The sequence below is a fragment of the Mesoplodon mirus genome, assembly GCF_964341445.2.
Source record: "Mesoplodon mirus genome assembly, chromosome: 3".
Lineage (NCBI taxonomy): Eukaryota > Metazoa > Chordata > Mammalia > Artiodactyla > Ziphiidae > Mesoplodon > Mesoplodon mirus.
In genome coordinates, this window is record NC_138978.1 from 190,762,795 (window position 1) to 190,780,660 (window position 17,866).

Here is a 17,866-nt window from a genome sequence, read left to right on the forward strand (position 1 = left end):
TATCAATAACTCTGAAATATATCCTAACTCTAACCATTTCATTCTGTGAAATAAAATTCATATTTTATGACAAGACTAGAAAAATTTAAACATAAAAGATCTTCTCTGTCCCTTGGCCTCCTCTCTCCCCCCGCTGCGTGCTGTGTATCTGCATTATGCATCGACCACACCTCCACCATCGGCAGGGATACCTGGTCAACCGTAAAGAGTAACATTCTCCTGGCATCAACAAGACAACTCCTTAAGAGGTAACATTCCTTCTTGATCTTGTAAGGGGTCATGTGAGCCACCAGGACAACGCTTAGATCTGGATTACGTAAAATGTCAATAATATGTTATCTGATGTACAGCTCTCAGTCTCAAAAACAAACAAACAACCTCAAATAACTGCGACTTGACTTCTAACCCACGGTTCTCAGAGCTTTCTGAGATGCTCTTCCTGGGCTATAATCCTCAAATTTGGCTTGAATAAAATGTTCCATTTCTTTCTTAGCTCGACTGATTAATTTTTCGATGACAATTCCACTCTTTACCATCTAAGCCACCTTCACCTGGGCTACTCAACTCTCCTTCTGCTTGCCCACACATCATTGTTGCACCAAAAATTCTATGTTCCATAAAAAAAAGCATAGACTTTTAAAGTGCGTGTCAGATCACGTTGCTCCCCTGGTGAAAACTCTCCAAGGACTTTCCATTACACCTAAAATAAAATCCAAAACCCTCACTGTGGCCTAGAAGCGCCCACACCGTCTCGTTCGTCTCTACCTATGCGATCTTATCTTGTGAGGCCCTCCCCGTGGCTCAACACACTTCGGCACCTTCTTTTTCTGGATGCGATCAAGACCCTTCTCCTTAGAATAAGTTCACATCCCCGTTTGCCTGGGTGGTCCAGGTTTGCATCTGTTATCCTGATGTCCTGCCCACTTTTGTATTTGTCCCAGGCTTATCTTTTACTTTAATACCAAGGCTTATTAACTGTTACATTAAAATAAGCCAGGATGAATTTGGTAGATCCTCATTTTGTACTTCTAGTTACTACCCTGGTCTTGCCTAATTGTATGTGAGACACGTGCAGTGAACTCAGCTCTCACTTTAACTGGTTAAATCTGAAAGGCAACCTCGGTGAGGATCCTGTTTCCCAGACCCTTTCCAATGGAAAAGGACCAAACAAGCTTCCTAAAACAACGTGCACTGGGACAAGAGGCTAGGGAGAGCCAGCTCTTCCAGTTTTTGGTGGCGTGGGAGATGTAGTAAATGTCTCTGCCTCTGGTGTCTGAACACCAGAAAGAGACAAATCTCCACCCCAAAAGGCTAATTCTGGTACTAGCCAATGGGGCATGACCTTGGGTAATATCCTGTGGACGACTGGACTTGCTTGTCTGGGTGTTGGAGTCTCAATTAGCAGTGTTTGGGGGTTCCCATTTTGTGGGAAGCGAGTAAGAGAGGTCTGATTCTGAGCACAGATTATGGCTGATGACCTGAAAAACCGCTGTGCAGACGGGCAGCAGCTGCAGTGAAAGGGCACTTGCTCTGGTCGGCCCAGACTGCCTGGATTTTGGAAGGGACACCCAGAGCAGCAACGTCTGCAACAGCAGCTCAGAACGATGCCATTCAGCATGCTCTCCCAACTTTAGGAGACAGAAACTTGGGACAACTTCATTGGACTAAGCAACCCTGGGGACGCGTAGGGATATCTGGAGATGAGGGGAAAAAAGATGGGCTGCCACAGGTTGTGAAGTAGAGATTCAGAGTCATCTACATCTGGTAAATAGTAGGAACATTTTTTTGAACTCTACTCTGGGTCATTTAACTCTCTTCTGGGTCTCCAAAACGCATAATAAATCTGAACAAACTCACTGCTTGCAAGACAACTCCTACAAAGCCCTTGATGCCTTGTCCATGCTGGGTAAACAGTAGCTAGTATCACCGATTACCTAAGCAGTACCCAGATAACGTAAGGCTCCTAGAAGTTTCCAAGAAGTTATAGACCCTGACTTACACACTCTTAGAGTTTATACTCTACTTCGGTTATAACGGAATACATACGAATTTCAATGACAACAAAAGTCAAAATGAAAGTAAGCTCAAAGTAAGTATTCCAACAATAAATGCTGCAGGCGTTCAAAGAAAGGGCATTATTTTGAGCTGGGTAATATCTTTTTATATAAAAATGACTGAGTCCATGATGGCAACAGGCTATACAAATCTCGGTCAACAAAGAGGAATACTAACAACACATCCCAAAGAGAAGGTTGTAAGTACTGAGAACAAGTTGAATATTTTCATTTATTTTCTTTTCCTCAAAAAAGATATCATTTACTGTTGGAAGGTCAATTAAGGTACATACTGAAAAACGGTAGGAACTCAGAAAAAGAATAACATGGCCACCCATGCAGCGCCCACAATGCGATATGTACCTCAGTAAACTTCTTTGGCACTCAACCACACAGGACCAGAAACTATACTACCAATGTCTCAGAGTAGTAAAACTCAGGGATGCTAATTTATACAAACCAGGCCTACAGAGATTAATTGCCAATGGATCCTTTACACAGAGGAATGCAACTGTCATTTGGTCTAAATAGTGCATTTTTGGACACATGCTTCATGGAAACAAAATTTTCAGATGAGCTTGGTGAGGATGGACTCAGAATGGCGATAGGGCAGTTAATTTTATGACTGCATTATTCTATGACATTAGATCTAACGGACTTATGGGTCCATCCTCTTAATAAGGAAAGAGTCACCAAATGGCCCCATACTTCATGGTGAACACCTAGAACGTGGTCTGGCTCCCAGGAGGCATTTAGGAAATATTTGCTGAATGAATGAATGAATGAAAGTTCCCCTGTGCTTGGATAATTATTGCCAAACTTTGTCTTTCTGGTTTTCTACAATTTTTCCTGAAATGTTCTAAACCGCATTATTCCAATCAACACATTTTTTGAATGATTCACTAGCTGGAAAGTCGGTTGTTCTATTAAAACAGGGTTTTTCAACCTCAGCGCTATTGACATCTTTACCCAGGTAATTCTTTGTTTTAAAGGGCTGTCCTATGCACTGCAGATAGTTTAGCAGCATTGCTGACCTCTACCCACTATGCCAGGAGTGCAGGCACGCACACGCGCACACACGCGCACACACACACTGTCTCTCCTGTGTTTCCCATTAATATTTACTTCTGCGATGCATGATGATGCATTGTTTCATGGTTTTGAGGTAGTTCATCACAACAGGACTAAGGAAAAGAGGATTGGCTTGGGGTGCAGTGAGGCAGGGTGGAAGGAGTTTGAGAGGATAGAACAGTTGCTAGGAACAGCTAAGTCAATCAGAAATGTCCCCAGGCATTGTCAAATATCCCCTGGGGACAAAATCAACCAGTTCTTTAAAGTGACATCTCTGTTCTTATCTATTAAGTACTAATTTCAGAATTTAACAGTTAGAGACTACGTCACTGAGTCCTTAGTCTTCATTGCTGTCTCTCCTAAACGTCACCCTTCCCCCGCCAGGTACTGCCCAGGCCACCAGACCATTACATAGATACACCATCTGCAGCAGTGATTTCAAGGGAGAGGGGAAAGAAAATAATCCGGGAGGAAATTAGGTCCCTCACTTCCACCTACCGCATCCAAATATAGTAGCCCTCCATATCCGAGGGTTCCACAGGCACAGATTCAACCAATCATGGACGGAAAATATCCAGGGGAAAAAAAAAAATCCCAGAAAGTTCCAAAAAGCAAACCTTGAATTTGCCAGGGTCAGCAACTATTTACATAACGTTTACATTGTATTAGGCATTATAAGTAATCTAGAGATGATTTAAAGTACATAGGAGGGTGTGCGCAGGTTATATGCAAATACTGCACCACTTTATATAGAGACCTTGAGCATCTTCGAATTTTGGTATGGGGGTGGGGGGAGATACGTGGAACCAGTCGCCCCCCTACCGTGCAGATGTGAGGGACCACTGTAATGCCAAGGGTCCTCGGAGATACAGTGAACGTGGGTCCTATTTTATCAGTTGAGTCTTATCAACACACTTTGTCAGGTTTCACGCAGCACAAAAGAAAAGGAAACAGGAATCAAGTCCCCCCAAAAAGATGAAGTTTGACTACAATGACCATCCTCCCAACAAAGACTGATGTGATTTTATCAGGTTTTCTTTAAAATCCAAACGCTTCTGGCTTACTTATTCTAATACAAAGTTACTGGAAAGAAGGAAGGACATTAAAGAATTTTGAAAAGTCAGAATTCTTGACTCATTGATCCTAAAAACAAATTTATGAAACAAATATAAGCAACATATTATGACTTTTTATAATTTAAAAAGCCTATTAACTTATATAATCATATTTTACGAATATAAACTAATATAGCACATCAAATACATAAGAAGGCAGAAATTAATACATATGCCAAATACCATCTGAGGTAAAGATTATTTTATAATTGAGAGAACAGGAACCCAGACTAAACCAAAGTTATAAATAAGAGAATCAGGATGATGCAAACCTTGTGTTTTATCCCCAACCCTACAGCACCTCCCCTGTGAGTGTAGGGGAGCAAAACCTGCCACCTCAAAATGTCTCTTTGGCATGAGGATTATGTTGAACTGAAAACAATCAAGGCCCAAAAGACTCAGGAAGAAACCCTGACCTTCCCCATAACTGCCTAAAAAACATTTAGATAGAGGGCCTATTCCAGGAAGAGAGCTATCCCCCCGCATCCCCGTATACAGTAGGAACTATTATAGTAGGAGCTATAGTAGGAACTAGGTATGTAGACAGGGAGGAAACTAGCAAATTCCTCTCTGTGTCCCATGTCTCTTCCTGGCCCAGCAAACATTTATTCATCAAACATTTGTTTCTCCATCTCCATGTGCATTGCCTTCCTCCCCTTTAAGTCCCAAACCACGACCCTCAACATCCTCTTTTGTCTTTAGCTGAAGATGGTATTTAAAGGTGAAGGTTTCAGCCATTTGAGGAGTTATTCAGTTTTTTTGGGTCTCTCCCATTGTACATATGTTATTAAAATTTTGTTTGATTTTCTCCTGTTAATGTGTCTCATGTCACTTTAATTCTTAGACCAGCCAGAAGAACCTAGAAGGGTAGAGAAAAATTTCTTCCTGCCCGACATGAATATATCTCATTATTCTTTCTCTGATTTCATAAAAACCTTAATAACTATCGTAACTTCTATGTATGCCTGAATTGTTGATACAGCAAGTATCACTTTATCTAAAATATTTTAAAATACTATACAAATTTAAACATAAACATTCTCAATGATTTCAATTGGTTAAATTAAACTTTGTTTGGGAATTCCCTGGCAGTCCACTGATTAAGAATCTGCACTTCCACTGCAGGGGGCAATGGTTCAATCTCTGGTCAGGGAAGGAACTAAGATCCCACAAGCTGTGTGGTGCAGCAAAAAAAAAAATTTTTAATAAAAAAATTAAACTTTAAGATTTTGATGGTCTTAAAAATATAAGATAATAATGTACAAGAGTGAAAAAAAATTGAACACTTAGCCAGAAATTCTATTTAGTCATGTGCTGGGATGATTCAGCTACATAAAGTTAGTTAAATCAAACATATAACCAAAACCTAATAAATATTTTTATAAAATAACTATATATAAGATGTTAGTATATTTGAGCCATGTTTGGCCCTATTCAGGGGAATGGAATGTTTTTCTGTATGTGTTTTTCTTGACAAAATAGGAACTTTAATCCCACAGAAACTCTGGGAGGCTGATGGTCTCCTCTCCCTGGCTATAGATCAGGTCTCAGAAAGTCATGGATATTTTTCTGTTTTAAAGTCAGACATGGTATTTCAACAGCTTTTTATTATACCTTAGAACCAGATACAGCTGCCTTCAGAGACATTTTTTCCTTCATCCTGAGTCTTCTCTTAATTTGTCCTCAAATGACCAGCCAGGAAAATCAGAAAAGTTTAATGTGCCAAGAGTCACGAAAACAGCATTCTGATAAGCACTGGGAAGCAAGGGCATGTCTAGGAACAGCTCTGATCTATTTCAGGAGCTCTCTACAAGAGGCTCCTAAGCTAAAGTTTTCAGCCAATAAATTTGGTTTAACCATGAAGTGGATAACAGGATAACATCAGTCCAACCTTCAGGACTTTTCCACTTCAAATAATTACCTACAACAAAACCGCAGGGTACTTACACTTAGCACCAGTAACCAACCTTTCTGCAGAAGCAACTCTTTCCTAAATACTTAAATAAAGAATAATAAAGGGCAACAGTCAGAAATGTAAAGACTCACAAAAATTTTGATCATTGTTCTTTGCCTAGCACCCACAGAAAAACCCTTAAGCCTAAACTGTGGTTACAAGTTAAGTATATCATTAATTTTAAGCAGAAGAAACTATTAGCATATGATCAGCTATCAATCACCCCAAGACTAAGTCTCTCCTGGCTGGAGTTGTCTTGTTTTGTTTTTGACTTATTTTTTTAAGTAAATGCTTAGGACCACATATTATTTTTCACAAAGAGAAAAGTACAAAAACTGTACTGACCTATGTGATTTATCATGGTTAACAAACCAATTTTAAAAAAGAAAAAAAATTGCAACAAAACATATTGCTGATTTTGGTATTAGGGTGATGGTGGCCTCATAGAATGAGTTCAGAAGTGTTCCTCCCTCTGCAATTTTTTGGAATAGTTTCAGAAGGATAGGTGTTAACTCTTCTCTAAATGTTTGGTAGAATTCACCTGTAAAGCCATCTGGTCCTGTACTTTTGTTTGTTGGGAGTTTTTAAATTACTGATTCAATTTCGGTAGTTAATTGGTCTGTTTGCATTTTCCATTTTTTCCTGGTTCAGTCCTAGGAAACTGTACCTTTCTAAGACTTTGTCCATTTCTTGAGGTTGTCCATTTTATTGGTGCATAGTTGCTCATAGTAGTCTCTTATGATGCTTTATATCCTGTAACTTCTCCTTTTTCATTTCTGATTTTACTGATTTGGGCCCTCTCTCTTTTTTTCTTGATGAGTCTGGCTAAAGATTTATCAATTTTGTTTATCTTTTCAAAGAACCAGCTTTTAGTTTCATGGATCTTTTCAACTGTTTTTTTAGATACCACTGTTTGCAGACAACATGGTACTATACACAGAAAATCCTAAGGAAGCTACCAGAAAACTACTAGAGCTCATCAACGAATTCAGTAAGGTTGCAGGATACAAAATTAATACACAGAAATCTGTCACATTTCCATACACTAACAACGAAACAGCAGAAAGAGAAATTAAGGAAACAATCCCATTTACCAGTGCATAAAAAAGAATAAAATACCTAGGAATAAACCTACCTAAGGAGACAAAAGACCTGTACTCCAACAAACTATAAGATGCTGATGAAAGAAATTGAAGACCACACAAACAGATGGAAAGATATACTGTGTTCTTGGATTGGAAGAATCAATACTGTTAAAATGACCATTCTACACAAGGCAATCTACAGATTCAATGCAATCTCTATCAAATTACCAATGGCATTTTTCACAGAACTAGAACAAAATTTTTTTTTAATTTCTACAGAAACACAAAAGACCCCGAATAGCCAAAGCAATCTTGAGAAAGAAAAACAGAGCTGGAGGAATCAGGCTCCCTGACTTCAGACTATACTACAAAGCTACAGTAATCAAGACAATATGGAACTGGCACAAAAACAGACATATAGGTCAATGGAACAGGATAGAAAGCCCAGAAATAAGCCCACGCACTTACGGTCAATTAATCTATGACAAAGGAGGCAAGAACATACAATGGAGAAAAGACAGTCTCTTCAATAAGTGGTGCTGGGAAAACTAGACAGCTACAAGTAAAAGAATGAAATTAGAACATTCTCTAACACATATACAAAAGTAAACTCAAAATAGATTAAAGACCTAAATGTAAGACCAGATTACCATAAAACTCCTCAAGAAAAACATAGGCAGAACACTTTGACATAAATCGCAGCAATGTTTTTTGGATCTGTCTCCTTGAGTAATGGAAATAAAAACAAAAATAAACAAATGGGGCCTAATTAAACTTAAAGTTTTTGCACAGCAAAGGAAACCACAAACAAAATGAAAAGACAACCTAAAGAATGGGAGAAAATATTTGCAAACAATTCAACGGACAAGGGATTAATTTCCCAAATATACAAACTGCGCATACAGCTCAATATCCAAGAAACAAACAACCCAATCAGAAAATGGGCAGAAGATCTAAATAGACATTTCTCCAAAGAAGACAGACTGATGGCCAACAGGCACATGAAAAAAATGCTCAGCATTGCTCATTACTAGAGAAATGCAACTCAAAACTACAGTGAGGTATGATCTCACACAGGTCAGAATAGCCAGCATCAAAATGTCTACAAATAATAAATGCTAGAGAGGGACTTCCCTAGCAGTCCAGTGGTTAAGACCCCATGCTTCCACTGCAGGGGGCATGGGTTTTATCCCTGGTCAGGGAACTAAAATCCTTCATGCCACACAGTGCAGCCAAAAAAAAGAAAAAAAAGGAAAAAAAAAAAAAAGCTAGAGACGGTGTGGAGAAAAAGGAACCTTCCTACACTGTTGGTGGGAATGTAAATTGGTACAGCCACTACAGAGAACAGTAAGGACGTTCCTTAAAAAACTAAAAATAGAGCTACCATATGATCCAGCAATCCCACTCCTGCGCATATATCTGGAGAAAACTATAACTCAAAAAGACACACGCACCCCAATGTTCTTAGCAGCACTATTTACAATAGCCAAGACATGGAAGCAACCTAAATGTCCATCAACAGATAAATGGATAAAGATGTGGTATTTACATATATATATATATATATATATACACACACACACACACACATACACAATGGAACACTACTCAGCAATAAAAAAGAATGAAATAATACAATCTGCAGCAACATGGATGGACCTAGAGATTACCATACTAAGTGAAGTAAGCCAGACAATGAAAGACAAGTATCATATGGTATCACTTATGTACAGAATCTAAAAAAATGATACAAATGAACTTATTTATAAAAGAGAAACAGATTCACAGACACAGAAAACAAACTTGTGGTTACCAAAAGGGAAAGGGGTGGGGGGAGGGATAAATTAGGAGTTTGGGGTTAACATATAAACACTACTATATGCAAAATAGATAACCAACAGGGACCTAATATATAGCACAGGGAACTCTATTCAATATCTTGTAATAACCTATAAGGGAAACTAATCTGAAAAAGAACATATATACACACACACACGTATAACTGAATCACTGTGCTGTACACCTGAAACTAACACAACATTGTAAATCAACTATACCTCAATAAAAAAACAAAAAGAAACAAAAAAAATATTGATGAAAAAAATCAGGTAAGATTTTAAAAGCTGCCCTGAGTAAAAAGGGTAATTAGTCTGGGTAACTCCAATTTTGTTAATTCTTTTAGTAATTGTCAGATTATGGACACGTGATTATTGCACTTAATTTGCCAAGCGATTTTCCCAGTGTGCATCTACAATGTTTGAGTTTTCTATAATTTCTTCCTTTATAAAACAGAGATGATATTGTTCCTTCCTTATTCTCTGTTTTTATTTGGGGGAGTAGGAAAAGCACTGAACCAGGATTTAGGGAAGTCATTCTAGTACTGGAGTGTCACTTACTAATACGTGACATCAGACTAACCTCAGTATCCTCATCTTTAAAACATAATGTTATTTCCCTTTTCTACTCCATATAGTTAAAAATAATATATGATCCAGCAATCCCACTCCTGAGCATATATCTGGAGAAAACTATAACTCAAAAAGATACATGCACCCCAATGTTTATATATTTATAGTTATAAATAACCATGAAATGAGATGAGGCACATGAAAATAACCTCAAATTGTAATATCCTATATAAAACTAAGATGCTATTAGCAGGACTTTACAGTGAAAGCCAAAGACACTATTTGGGCCTATGAATAGCCACAGCTCCATCATTTATAGATCTTAGATGACCCTCAATTTTTAAGGACTCCAAGTATTCATGTTTCCCTAACCCCATTAGCATATATCAGTCAAAAATCACTGACATTATGTTCCAGAAGACTAATTCTTATTCCACGAAAGCCTGACAGGCCTAAAAAGGATAAAAATCTGGCCTACGTTAATGCCTACACTCAATTATATAACAGTGCACATACCAAAGATGTCCAAAATGTATTTCAGAACAGCAAAACTGGTTCTCAAGTAGCAAAATTAACACAGACCTTGTCAATTTCCTCTTCTCTAATTGTTAACTGGCCACACTCTCGGACGGTCTTTTACCAACGACCTTCCTATTGACATCGACTTTGTGACAGTCTGCATCTTTTGCAAATTTTGCTATTCGGCTTTGCATTACATGTGCATTGTATGTCAGTGATTGTTAATTACCAAGACTACTATGAAGTGGGAAGAGGGTTTTGAGTGTAAAATGCATTGGTTTTCAACTCATTAGTGGATGTTTTCCTATTTTGATGGTCTTAGCATCCCTGTGCACTCAGTGTGGGGACTATAGTAATGAATACTCAGATAACAAGGACACCCTATTCCTACCTCAAAAGGTTGTTCTGAGAATAAAGGTGAAATTCTGCTTGGCACACAGTAAGCCTCAATAAATGTTGCTTACTGGTATTTTTAAAGACAGAAGGCAGTAAGCAGAAGCCATGAGGCAGAAACAAGTAGAGACAAAAGCAGTAACCAATTATGGAATAGGAAGACATCTACAAAGGGAAGCAAGGAGAGGAGTGCTGAGTCACAAGCATGACAGACAAGCAGAATCACCCTTGGCTCCCAGAGCTGGGCCAGATTTTGAGCACTGCAGCCTTGCTCAGAGTTTCCTGGCTCTCCCTTCAGACTGCCTGTACACAGTCACAATACACTGCTATCACCTGGGGTAACCGAGGATGCCTCAACCACAAAATAACCAAACACACCAATGGGATCTCTTTGTTCAATTTTAGTCAACCAGACTTGCTTCTGGGGGAGATACTGACAAAAGAAATATTCCTTTCACTGAATGAAAGAGCCCCTTTCTTTTCTGATTTAACTGAGGCTCTTAACTGTTCTCTTCCTTTACTTTCAACAGATCCCAAAGGATACTTTCTCCACCTTCATGGGAAACACACACACACACACACACACACACACACACACACAGTTTCTGGGTAATATATTAAGTGTGTACAGCACTCCACAATTTACAAAGCATTTTATTTCACATCCACGAGAGGAGAGCATAAAAATAACAAACTCTGGGAATGGAATATAGGGATTTTCATTTTTAAGAGATCCCTAAATGACTAGCCAATCCTTTTATTTCACGTTTTTTCACTCACTAAATGAAAATCAACTTCCAATTTTACCTTCCTAGGAATATCTGTACGTCATCTGAAGTTGTGGGTGTTTAAACACTCTTGAATCACACACATATAAACAGTCTCTGGGTTTATTACATAAATTACTAAGAATAACATTCATGGGTTTTCTATTAATTAACTAATTCATTATTTCATTCAACAATTATATTGAGCATGCAATTACCACGTGCCCAGCAATGTACTCAAGGCTGGATTTCACCAGCTCAACTTTCACGATCGACCTTTTACAGATCATAATTACACAGCCAGGGTACCCACGAGGAGACCTACCGACGACAACCCAAACTGAGCTTCCCATAGAAACATCAATTCTACAGTGGAACAATTACAGGCTTGGGATTCAAACCCTGGCTCTGCCGGACATGCTTGCTATTTAGTTGGGGCAGCTTCTTTAGGTCTCCAAGCATCTGTAAGATGGGGATAATAGCACCTACCTCACAAACGTGGAAGGATAAGAGAGAATGATAATAATAGAGAGTGCCTGGCCAGTGTTTGGCACATGGAATAGGTGTTCAAGAAACAAAACCTACTGCATTTATTATGAAAGGGCCAGACTTTTTTCTAAGGAAGATTCTTGAAAACCCTGTTCTCATGTATTATTATTATTTTTTTTTACAGCAGGTTCTTATTAGTCATCAATTTTATACACATCAGTGTATACATGTCAATCCCACTCGCCCAATTCATCACACCACCATCCCCACCCCACCCCCACCGCTGTCCCCCCTTGGTGTCCATATGTTTGTTCTCTACCTCTGTGTCTCTATTTCTGCCCTGCAAACCGGTTCATCTGTACCATTTTTCTAAGCTCCACATATATGCGTTAATATACGATATTTGTTTTTCTTTTTCTGACTTACTTCATCTCATGTATTATTAACGTTCTCATTTTTCAAATGGAGAAAACTTAAGCTCAGGGAAGTTGAATCCTTCATTCATGTATCAAGTGTGGTCAGCCCTTACTGTGTCCAGACAAGGGCTGTTCTCTGCAGACACAGGGATGCAAAGGACAGAGTCTCTGGCCTCAAGCACCACTGTCTCACAGAGGAAACGCAGGAGGAGCGAACCGCCCCAGAAGAGGGAAGCACGGGGCCGTGGCAGCACACAAGTGAGCTCGCTCAGGACGCGGGGGGCCTCGAAGAGGCTCCCCAGAGGGGGTGTCCCAGCCGAGTCATGAGGGAAGTAACGTGACAAAAGCAGATACGCACTAGCAGCCTGGCTTGAATGAAACCAAATCCTTGTCTCCAAGACCCGTGAATGCCCCACTATTCCATAGCTCCTGTGATTAGGTTCAATTAACAAGGATTTTCTTAGCGCTTGCTTTATGGAAATGTCTGTACTAGATGGCAACAAAGGTGAATCATTATAGTTCGTATCTCATGATAAGACAGACATACAGATAACAAACTCAACCAATACCAAATGTAAGTTTGACCTTCAAACTCCGGTGCTGGACTTTCTGCTTGAGCTTTCACCTCGTTCTCAGACTCCTGGTGTGGATGCTAGTGATTCCTGCCATGCCCTGGGGAAGCAGGTCAACAGCACTGCCCACCCTGTGAACTGCCCCACGCAGCAAAGCCGGGCAGATATTATTCACCACCTCATCTGTGAATTATGATATAAATTCTTCAATGTCTGCAAAGGAGCTTATCACTTGTAGGTACCACGAATTCTATATTTCACTGTGCACAGTGTTTCTGCTTACTTGAAACTGTTTACAGTGGAAATATTTAAAATATTTTATTTAAGGTATCTACATCTTTATAACTGAATTTTTTCTTTAGTTTTCTTTTGAGTGCTTTCTTCAGCAGATGTGGGCACCAGAAATATGCCTGCCTCAAAACAATTATTGGGGAGGGCTTCCCTGGTGACGCAGTGGTTGAGAGTCCACCTGCCGATGCAGGGGACACGGGTTCGTGCCCCGGTCCAGGAAGATCCCACATGCCGCGGAGCGGCTGGGCCCGTGAGCCATGGCCGCTGAGCCTGCGCGTCTGGAGCCTGTGCTCCGCAACGGGAGAGGCCACAACAGTGAGAGGCCCGCGTACCGCAAAAAAAAAAAAAAATTATTGGGGAAACTTCCTGTCATTCTGTGCTTTGGAGCGATATAGGAATTACCAGACCCTTAGCAGTTTTATTCAGCTCATCTGAAAAACCCATTGAACCCTGAAGTCACTACTCACTAACAGTAGTGCTGCCCAATCAGTACAGACTCACCTTCACACGCCTTCTCAACACTGCACTCAAATAACCACTGAGTGACAAACGTGGATGGGTTCATTTATCTTCAGTCTTTCTTCTACTATATGTGGAATCTAAAAAATAAAACAAACGAATGAATAAAACAAAACAGAAACAGACTCACAGATACGGAGAACAAGCTGGGTACCAATGGGGAGAGGGAAGAGGAATGGGGCAAGACAGGTGAAGGGGATTAAGAGGTACAAACTACTAGGTATAAAAGGAGTAAGATACAAGGATGTAATGTGCACCACAGGGAATATAGCCAGTATTTCATAATAACTTCATGTGAGTATTATCTATAAAAATATTGATTCATTATGTTGTATACCTGAAACTAATGTAATAGTTGATTGTAAATCAACTATACTTCAAATTTAAAAGAAATTAAGACAAGTTATTTTCTGTGTATGGCTGTGACCACATTCCACAGCTTTTCGTAGATGACTGTCCCATTTTAATAATTTCTAAATAGCCTTTGACTTTTATTTTTATTTCCTCCTTGGCCTACAAGCTCTTCATCTCGTACACTCTCTGTATAAAACAAAACCCAGGGAAACACAGCATGTGGATCACTGGTACACCTTCTAAAATAATGTAATATCCCCCTCACCCATGACCCCTATAGCACACCCTTGTTCAAACCTGTTGCTCCAAAAAGGAAACTTTTTCAGGTTAAATTGAGGACACTGTCCACTTACTTCTCAAGAGGAACCAACTTACCTGCTATTCAAGTCTGATAGGTTTTTGCTTCCATTTGGTCCTTTCTGTTTCACATATTCCCCAAGTTCCATATTTCTTATACATCAATGGTACATTTTCCTCTTTTACAGCAGTCCTACAAAGTTTCCTCTTTTCTTTTCTTCTCTCTCTTTTTAATTTCTTCCCATTTCAGTGGATTGTGGGGAAGAACAGGAGGTAATTGCACAGGCTCAACACAAGACCTCAAAGCAGAAATCCAGAAAACTTTTTCAACTCTTTTAAGTGCTACCCAATTGATCATACTTTTAATAAGGCTTTCTTATTTGGTTTCCTCTTCCTGAACCTAGGAAAATTACCTAAACTGATAATTGTACATATTATATATTATAATGTTATAATAAATTGAACATTACAATCCAAATAATGCAATACTGCTTATATGCGAACAGAAATTCAGAGTTTAAAAGCAGTGAAAGTATAAAGGATATTATTTTCTATCATTATGAAAGTTTTAAAACCATTAGGAAATGTTCTGTTTTCTAAAATCTACAATGCGTTAGGCCTCAGTCCGTTTATCTGACAGAAGCAAAAAAGAGGCAACCTATTACATAATGGTCCAAACTGGAAATTCCTAAAAACAAGAAACAAGCTACTTTTATATTAGATCTAATTTACTATTAAATTGTCTAATTAAGACAAATACACACACACACACACATATACACATCTATATGGCTTCATTCAAATATATATGGTAAGAGACAGTGAAAGGAAAACAAATGATAATACCGTGTGACCTTTTTAATCCTGTGGGGTTTTTATTCTTTTAAACATTTTTATTAGAGGAAATGTGAGATTTTTCACACATTCATAATGTTTTAAATGAATAGCCTCTAAACCTGTAAACCTATTTACAATAGGTAAAAGTCAGATTTTTAAGAAAACCAACAAATAGATTATTTCATCAATTGCACACAGAAAAAATACCAACAGAAAGAATAGGAAACTTAAAAACACTGCAAAGTTCAATGTTAGTATGGAAAGTTTATAAGGTTACAATAGGAATTTAATTACAGATATGGAGAACATATGAACCTCTGGCACAAGTCACACTGGTAACAGATGTCAAACGCCCTGGAAGGGTTACCATGCATGCATTCATTCACTCATTCACTCATTTGTATGTCCACCCATCCATTCCCTCAGCAAATATTTACTGAGGATTCTCTATGTTCCAGGATATAATAATTTTTAAAAAGAAGAAGCAGAAGAAGGAGGGGGAGGGAGAGAGAAGGCGGAGGAGAAAGAGAAATTGTCTAGTATGAACAGTGACAAGAACCCAGGAAATTACAATCCAGTGTGGTAAGTAAATTAACAGGTGCTATGACAGCACTTAAGAGGAGCACCGTATCCAGATATGTCAGTGGAGGGGAGAAAAGTGTGTAGGTGGTGTACGCAAAGAAGGTTCACGTCAGCGATACCTGGAAGAGTATGACTCATACAGAAGAAAGTTGGATAAAGAGTGGAAAACGGTCCAAGTAGAGGGAACAGCATGAGCAAATGGCTAAAGGAAAGAGGAAGCATAGCATGTGGAAGGAACTACAAAATATTCAGTAGGTAGGGGCACAGAGAGCAAGGCAGCAGTCACAGAAGACCACGTAATAAACGAAAGGCTTTCAGGGGCCAGACAGAAAGGATCTTGTAGGGCAATTTAAGCAACCTGGAACTTAAGGGTAATGACAAGCCATTAGCGGTTTTAATCAGAAAAGCAATCATGACCGGACAAGTGTTTTAGTAGAATCACACTGCCTGAAAACAGATCATTCATTAGAGAGGATCAATTAGCAGGTGAGAGATCAATTAGAAGTTTTGCCTGGATCTATAAGAGAGATGAAGAGAGAATCAGGAAAGTGGAAATGGAGTAAAGAGAAGTTTATAGTCTCAAGATACATTTAAGAAGTAAAATGAATAGGCAGGATAAACTTGATATGAGACCGGGAGAGGGTGGAACTCAAAGAGAAACTCAATTTGTCTTTGGTAACTGAGACAGAGAACAAAGGCGAAGAAACAGGTTTAGGTGCAAAGATGGGAAATGCTGTTTTCAACACGTTCACTTGAACCGCCTATGAGTCATCTAGGTGAATCAAGCTAATGGACAATTAGCTAAAAAGGTCTGAGATTAGGAGAGAGACGAGCATAGACATTCATCAGCACACAGACCACAGCTGAGTTTATGGGAGTGACTGCATAGCGTGAACATGCAGAGCAAACACAGAAGACAGCTAAGGAACTTCAGCATTGAAGGGACAAACAAGCAGATGCTGCAAAGAAGGCGGAAAGAAAACCCTCTTCCCAAACAGAAAGTCAATTGGATATCCCTATAAAAATCCCCTGGCTTAGATCTGGGAGACCCACAGAGAAAGTTCTCCTGACCAGCTTAAACTCACGTCTTTGCTAAGCTTTCGAACATCTGATAGCCACCATCACCCGCCCACTTCTCTACCCTCCCCCAAAACAACTGACACACACACTCTTACCTTTTCATCAAGTTCATAAGCTCTTCTCCCCTGAAAATAAAAAAAACAGTCTGCTAAGAAGGTCTGTTTCTATATTATATGACAAACAAACATTAACTATTTAATGTTTTTTAAAAAAGGGAGACGCTCCACCCAGGTGGTAGTCTCACAAAGCAGAGACACCTTCCTCCAGAAGTCCCTCAGGTTTGCTACAGTCATCCACCAGCCCAAGGGATCATGATGTTCCCCAAGGGGCAGGAGGTGGAAAAGAGAAGATAAAGAACAAATTGACAAGCTGACTGAAATTCTGTAGCTCTCAGCTGCAGCTGGGTGTTTCAGGACAAGAATTAAAGGCTTATCACCCTTTGGAAAGACAGCACGAAGAATGACTCAGAGCATAATGCCTTGCACCTTGACATAAATGTTGATTTATTCTTTCAAGAAAACTCTACAATATGTTAAAAAAAAATTAGCACTCTTGGAAAAAAACTGTCGCAGTCCTGCCAAAGATGAACTTTTCACACCAGCTTGAGCCCCACCAGATTCAAAATATGGAGTTTATTCACATATTTCCTGCTCTTCAGAGGGAGAAAAATGGAGACCTGCAAATATGAAGAGGCTTCCCTGGAATCCTGCAGTTACTCGGCATTTGGTCCTGCTGAATCAGTGTCTTGGACACCCAAGCCGTCGCTATTCCCATTGGACAGTGTATGCTGTAAGGAGTTTCTCCTCACCTGGTCAGCTGAGTGCAGGACTTCGGGAATGCTCGCTTAGCCGTCTCTGGGTTGGTGTCCACTTCAGGAAGAGTTCATCTCTGCCAACTCACGTGTCCCAACTTCACAGTGACCTGTGAACCAAGGCATAGAAAGAGAAGAAATGAATGACTAGATCAACTTCTACTCCATATCCCAATTCCGGAAAACCTACAGTCTCCCTCAGGATCATGTCTCTGAGAAGAGAAAAGGCCACCAAATGAAATGCCGACACCT

General features: G+C 39.4%; 1 long non-coding RNA gene across 3 annotated transcripts in view; it reads right to left on the reverse strand.

Annotated features, from left to right (window-relative positions):
* The window catches only part of LOC309800329, a 116,191-nt gene that overhangs the window by 92,746 nt on the left and 5,579 nt on the right, over window positions 1-17,866 (reverse strand). For all 3 annotated transcript variants that reach the window (XR_014293440.1, XR_014293441.1, XR_014293442.1), the window contains exons 2-5: window positions 17,612-17,724; window positions 16,899-16,928; window positions 14,383-14,603; window positions 13,636-13,733 (exon numbers count right to left, since the gene is read on the reverse strand). This is a non-coding gene — a long non-coding RNA (uncharacterized lncRNA). The remainder of the gene's footprint in view (window positions 1-13,635; window positions 13,734-14,382; window positions 14,604-16,898; window positions 16,929-17,611; window positions 17,725-17,866) is intronic.